Genomic DNA, 7,755 nt, shown 5'->3' with positions numbered 1-7,755 from the left:
TAACCTTAACTCAGAATCGTAGCATACGTTGGATAAATGAAGTTTCATATATTGTCTTAGCTTACACAGGGAGGATTTCATTTTAAGTTCCCAGAAGGCAAAGAGTATATCCTAGCACCTAAGGCATAATTCTGGCTAAATTAAGCCAATGAAATCAATAAGTACAATTTAATAGAATTGTCTATGTAGCCCAATTCTTTAATACATTTAAATAAGTCATTGAACAATATTGTGCACACATGCAGCTACATAGTAATGATAATAGCTAGCATTCATATAACCATTTAGTAGTTACAAAGCATTTTGTATATAATTAACTCAAATGACCCTCAAAACAATCTGATGAAATAGAACCATTATTTATTATCTACATTTTACAAAGCAGCAAACTGAAGTATAGAGTAGCTTACCCAGTTTATTAAATGACAGAGCCTACATTCTAACTAATTTCCTACTCCCAACATTGTTATTTTTTTTAATTGGATTACCCAGCCTGTTCATTAACATTTGTTTAAAAATTCTTTAACACCACCATCAATTAGTTTTATTTAAACTAAGTTTAATTCTGTTTAGTTCAATATTATTTCACCTGCCAAATATCCCTCTAATTTTTCTAATCTTGAGTAGATGATGGTTCTGTATGAGTAAGAGAAAACCAAATATAAATGGAGAGAGTTTGGTGTTATAATTAAATAAAACTCAGGTCTTCCTTTGGACCTCAGTTTCTTCACCTGTAAAATAAAAGGATTAAACTTGGTCACCCCAAGGAATTTAGCAAAAAAAGAAAAGACAAAGAAAAAGAAAAAAGAAAGGAAGGACCAGAAGGACTAAGCCAAAAGCAAAGAAAACCTTGAACCCTTATGAGATGGTAGCAGAAAGTTACCAGCAATAGAATGCCAGGTAGCTTTCTGCCTGAATCCTGTGTCATCACAGAAAGCAATGTAGTGACTCTGAGTATCCAATAAGTTGTTTTCCTTATCACGTTTTTTGAGGAAGAGCCAGTTTATACCTCATCAAAAATTATATGCCTATATTGAAGGAGGAGAGGTGATCAGTAGCCAAATACTTTTAAGGAGGGTCAGAGTGAAATGAGAAAGAGAATAGAATTGCAGAATGGCTGTATAAACTGTAGTATGTGATTATGATGGAATATTATTGATCGGTGGCAAATGATGAGCAGGGTGCTTTCAGAAAAACTTGAAAAGTCTTCCTTGAACTCAAGCTAAGTGAAATGTACTAAGTACAAAGTAATAGCAATGTTGTAGGGCAATTAGCTGTGAATGATTGTGCTGTTCTCAATAATACAAAGATACACAACTACTCTGAAGGACTTTGGATGAAAAAATGCTATTAGTACTCAGAGAAAGAACTGAATGTATGTATCTAAATATAGATTAAAGTGTACTCTTTTTTTAAAAAAAACCTCTTGGTTGAGGGGGGGAGGAAGATCAGTATTTTCTTTTACAACATGACTTGCATAATTTCACTTGTGCCTTCTTAAAGGTAATAGGGGGGGGGGGCGGCGGTGTAGTGGATAGAGCACCAACCATGAAGTCAGGAGGACCTGGGTTCAAATTTGACCTCAGATATTTAACACTTCTTAGTTGTGTGACTTTGAACAAGTCACTTAACCCCAATTGCCTCAGCAAAAAAAAAAAAAAAAAAAAAGATATGGGGTGGAGAAGAAAGAAGAGAATCTGTAGCTCAAGATTTTAAAAAAATAAACATTAAAAATTCTTACATGTAACTGAGGAAAATTAAAATATTAAATTAGAGAAAAAATAAAATAAAATAAATTATATGCCTATTAAGAGTACCCAAGGCATTCTGCTGAATACTGGGGATGTACAAAGTAGATCTGGCACAAAATTTACTACTTTTGTTCAGTTATTAAATTGTATCCTACTCTTCATGATCCCATGGACCATAGCATGCTAAATCCTCCTGTCCCATATTATCTCTTGAAGTCTGTCCAACTTCATGTTTGTTGCTTCCATTACACTATCAACCCATCTCATCTTCTGCTGTTACCTTTTTCTTTTGCCTTCAATCTTTCCCAACATCAGAATCTTTACTAATCTAATCCCATCTTCTCATATGTGACCAAAGTATTTAGGCTTCATCTTCAGTATTTGACCTTTCAATGAATAATATGAATTAATGTCATTAAGTATTAACTGATTTGACTTTCATTATCAAAAGTTTTCTCTACCACCACAATTTCAAAGTTTTCCTTAACAATCCAACTCTCACATTCATTCATTGCTACTAGAAAGACCACAGTTTCAACTATACAGATCTTTGTCAGCAAAGTAATGTCTCTGCTTTTTGGTATACTTTCCATATTTATCATAGTTTTCCCTCCAAGGAGCAAGCATATTTTAATTTTATGGTTGTAGTCATGGCCTACAATATTCTTTAAGCCTAAGAATATAAAATCTACCGTGTTTTCTTCTCTTCTCCCTCTGTTTGCCAGGAAGTGATGGGACCAATTGCCAAGACCTTAGGGTTTGTTTTTTTGTTTGTTTTTTTTTATATTAAGCTTCAAGCCAGCTTTTGCATTCTCCTCTTTCACCTTCATCAGAATCCTTCTTAATTCCTCTTCACTTCCTGCCATTAGATCGATATCATTTGCACACCTGAGATTGTTGATAATTTTCTTGGCAACCTTTATTTCAGCTTTTGATTCATTCAACCTGGTATTTTACATGATGTACTCTGTGTATTAGTTAAATAAATAAGGTGACAATATATAACCTTGTCCTACTGCTTTTCCAGTGTTAAATCAATCAGTTGTTCCATGTTACAGGTGACTCAGGAGACATGTAAGATGATTTAGTACTTTTTTTTTTTTTTTTTTTTTTAGTAAGTATGATTTAGTCTTTGAGGACTTTCCCCATTTTTGTTGTGATTCACGTAGTCAAAGATTTTAGTGTAGTTGGTGAAACAGAGATAGACATTTTTCTGAAACTTCTTTGCTTTCTCCATAATCCAGTGAATGCTGACAATTTGGTCTCTAATTTCTCTGCCTCTGAAAACCAGCCTGTTCTTCTGGTAATTCTCAGTTCACATATTATTTGCTGATATGTAAAATGAATACAATTGTCTAGTAATTTGAACATTTCTTGATGTTGCCTTTCTTTAGGACTGGTACATAAACTAATCTTTTCTAATTCAGAAACCATTGTTATATTTTCCAAATTAGCTCAAATATTAAATGCAGCACTTTAGCAGCAGTATTTTTTAGTATTTTAAATAGCTCAGCTGAAATTCCATCACTTGTACAAGCCTTATTATTAGCAATGTTTCCTAAGGTCTATTTGGCTTCATTCTCTAGGATGTTTGTCTCTAGATCAGTAACTACACAGTTATGATTATCAATGATGTTAAAATATTTCTTTTATACTTCTTGTGTATATTATTACCACTCTTCTAAATCTCTTCTACTTCTATTAAATCCTTGCCCATTTTTTACATAAAAAATTCCCTCAATATCTCTAATTTTCCTAAAGAGATTTCTCATTTTCCCCATTCTATTTTTTGCATTGCTTATATAAGAAAACTTTCTTATCTTTCCTTTGTGAATTCTATATTCAATTGGATTATCTCAAAAGTGACAAAATCATTATTATTTGAATCCAAGGCAAACTTTCTTTTTTTTTTTTTTTTTTTTTTTTAATTTAATAGCCTTTTATTTACAGGTTATATGCATGGGTAACTTTACAGCATTAACAATTGCCAAACCTCTTGTTCCAATTTTTCACCTCTTACCCCCCCACCCCCTCCCCTAGATGGCAGGATGACCAGTAGATGTTAAATATATTAAAATATAAATTAGATACACAATAAGTATACATGACCAAAACGTTATTTTGCTGTACAAAAAAATCAGACTCTGAAATATTGTACAATTAGCTTGTGAAGGAAATCAAAAATGCAGGTGTGCATAAATATAGGGATTGGGAATTCAATGTAATGGTTTTTAGTCATCTTCCAGAGTTCTTTTTCTGGGCATAATTGGTTCAGTTCATTACTGCTCCATTGGAAATGATTTGGTTGATCTCATTGCTGAGGATGGCCTGGTCCATCAGAACTGGTCATCATATAGTATTGTTGTTGAAGTATATAATGATCTCCTGGTCCTGCTCATTTCACTCAGCATCAGTTCGTGTAAGTCTCTCCAGGCCTTTCTGAAATTATCCTGTTGGTCATTTCTTACAGAACAGTAATATTCCATAATATTCATATACCACAATTTATTCAGCCATTCTCCAATTGATGGACATCCATTCAGTTTCCAGTTTTTAGCCACTACAAAATGGGCTGCCACAAACATTCATGCACATACAGGTCCCTTTCCCTTCTTTATAATCTCTTTGGGATCAAGGCAAACTTTCAACAGTAATACAAGTCTATATTTCAACCATTGATAATGATGAGTCAAAGCTGATCATTTCTATGAAGACTTACAACATCTAGAAATAATATTAAAAAAAAAAAAAGCTAACACCAAAAAAAAATTTTTTTAAAGGATTGTAATGCTAAAGTAGGAAAACAAGATAATTGGAATAACAGGCAAGTTTGGTCTTAGAGCACAGACATGAAGCAGGGCAGAAACTAATTGAGTTTTGTCAAGATAACTCACTGGTCATAACAAAAACTCTTTTTTCAATAGCCTAAGAGGCAGCTCTATACATGGACATCACCAGATAATCAATATACAAATAAGATTGATTATACACCGTCAAAGGTGGAAAGGCTTTATATAATCAATTAAAACAAGACCTGGAACCGACTATGGCTCAGATCATGAGATTTTTATTGCAATATTCAGATTTAAATTGAAAGTAGGGAAAACCATCATACCATATAGGTATAAACCTAAATAACATCTCTGATGGATATGAACTGAGATGATAAACAAATTTAAGGAGTTACATCTGGTACATAGAGTGCCTGAAGAATTATGGACAGCAGTATCCAAAACTGTATAGGAGGCAGCAACAAAAATCATTCCAAAGAAAAAAAAGAGCAAGTAAACAAAATGGCTGTCTGTTGAGGCTTTACAAATAGCTGAGGACTTTCCTCTCCTATGCTATGTGGTATCTCTCTTCTCACCCCCCACCATAGTTTATGGTGTCTTTTTTCTTCTTATAATTAATTAACTCTTTTAGGTGCTGCCAGCTAAGGACAAGCTCCAACATCATAGGGTATTCCTTTTTTTCTGGCCAAATGTGAGTCCCACTAGGGAACTTATCTTTTCTCTCATTAATTAATAAAACTCCTTTTCTTGCTATGTACTCTCTCAATTCTATTTCATACCTACCACTCCTGGTGTCTATTGTACCTCTTCATTTTGTCTGTAACCCTTTCTCTTAAATAAACCTACTTTTTGCCAAAGAGAATAATCATTGTGAATTCTTCACATGACTGAACCCCCAAATCTGGTGCTCTCCTAAATCATATCATTTGACATTTATAACCACATCAATAGGATAACAGATTTAAAGATTGAAATGATACTAGAAGGATATAATGGAAGGAGATAATAGAAAAATATCAAGGGGCCATCAGTTCTAACTCCTTCATTTTATAGATAATACTGAGGTCCATGGAGATACTTGGGCCAGGGAGATTCCTAGGGCCATACAGCCATCTGGGAAAGGAGAAGAGTGCCAAATAGAAGAATAAAATCACTTTTATCTGGGAGAGTCAGGAAAAGTTTTTTTCATGGGAATGAACATCTGAATTATGCCTGGAAATGAAAGGGAGAGGAACTGAGGAAAGTGGAATCCATTTCAAGCCTTAGGGACAATAGAGAAAGGGCAGAGCAAGAGGAAGAAATGAGAGTAATCCAATATGACTTAAATTATAGATGGTATGAAGGAAAATAGTATGAAATGAGACTAAGTTGAAATGAGGTAGGTTGGAGCTTAGTTTTAGAAAACTTTGAAAGTCTTATTAGGTTACTCTATTCACCCCCATAAAGAAAGGAATAAATCTCTAATGATGTAATTTAAGCTACTATGGCAAAATATTGGGAAAGATATTCAGGGAAAGGCTAAAACTTCAGCTTATGAGTGAAACACTAAATTCTTTCTACGTCTACTCTTTGCCCAAAATTTGTAATCTCCACAAGTGACAAAGCAATGTTCTAGGATCTCAGATTAACAACCTTCCATCTACTTCTCCAGAAAGAGGACTCAATGGAAGACCAGAAGAAGTGCCCTTTCACTAACCTCTCTCTCCTCTTTCCTCCCCTTTCTTCCACCTCCCAATCGTTCCCTCCATTCCCCTCCTACTCTTTCCCCTCCTACCCTTCCTTCCTTCTCAGGCTCCTACCTGCATTCCAGGCCATCCCCTTTCCCACTCCTCTCTTGTATTCATTTCAATTAGATTTGTTAAAAGCTTAACATTGAGCCAATAACCCCCCTCTACAGCCCAATCTCTTCAAACTCTTTCACAAAAGGTTTCCACCATGATTAAAGGAAAGTGCCTGAGGAGATAGATACTGTGCTTAACATTCCACAGAAATGCCTAAGGAGGAGAGTAAGGGAAATAGGTATTTAGAGGAGAACAAAGCTGGAGGATCTAATCCTAAAATAAACCAAACTAATCAAAATGGTGGAATGCTAAAATCAGCTTCTAAAATGAAATTGTTTTCTCTCCAACTTCCCAAAGAAAAACAAGATAGCATAGTGGACAGAGAGCTCAGGAAGTTCTGAGTTTGAATTTTGCTTCAGGCATAGACTAGTGAATCTGGAGAAATCACTTAACATTTCAGTTTCAATTTCCTTATCTATAAAATGAAAAAGTTGGACTTGAAGGCTTTGAAAGGCCCTTTCAATGTGGTAAGATGGAAAAAGTACTAAATTTGAATTAGAGAACTTGAGTTCAAATCCCTGCTCTTCCACTTCTTAGTTTTCTAACTTCAGCAGCTCACTTAATGCCATCCAGACTTGGGGCTCATATGTAAAATGAGGGGCCTAAATTAGGTAACTCTAAGGTCCCTCCCCCAGCTTTACATATTTGATCCTAAGAAAGGGTCCTTTTAAGGTTATCTCATCCATCCCTCTGACGCCATATAGGATTGCTCTTAATCGGAAATGAACTAAACAGATCTCTACTCTTCTTCAAATCCTCCATCAGTAGAAACTATCCTGCATTTAATATCCAACAAGTCTTCTTTAGATCCAATCAGCCCCTTTCTCCCATCCCACTCCACCCGGAGCATATTTCATTTTGATGAAGAATTGAATGGTATTTTAGATAGAGAGAAACTAAAGAATTGATCCCTAAGGCAAGCAAGGAGAAGGTACACTTTAGCTCCATGGTCCCATGGTTCTCCATTCTGAAAACCAAGTTATATCAAACCCCTGAGTCACCCCCCCAGCAGTCTTAAGCAATCTCACCTTGCCATGCCCTATTAGAAATCACAGTCACGTCCCTGAGGTTAAATTTTCCCTATAAAATCTACTTATGGGTCATCTCATGGCTGCTACCCTCCTTTGCGTAGTCTGCCAAGGCACTCTGCCTCATGGTGTCTTTCCTCTTCCTCTTCCCCTATGTCCGGTGGTACCTCCCCTAACTCTACTTTGCTTCCCAATCCCACTTCTTCTCCTTACAGTTAACTAACTCTTTTAGGGTACTAATTCCCTTTCAAGATTTAGCCTGCCAGCTAAGGGCATGCTCCAGTCTCATAAAATGCCTCCTTTTTACTAGGTAATTATGAGTTCCACTGAGGAACTTGTCTTT

Source organism: Sarcophilus harrisii, chromosome 3, assembly GCF_902635505.1.
Source record: "Sarcophilus harrisii chromosome 3, mSarHar1.11, whole genome shotgun sequence".
Taxonomy (NCBI): domain Eukaryota; kingdom Metazoa; phylum Chordata; class Mammalia; order Dasyuromorphia; family Dasyuridae; genus Sarcophilus; species Sarcophilus harrisii.
Note: the sequence above shows the minus strand (reverse complement) of the source record.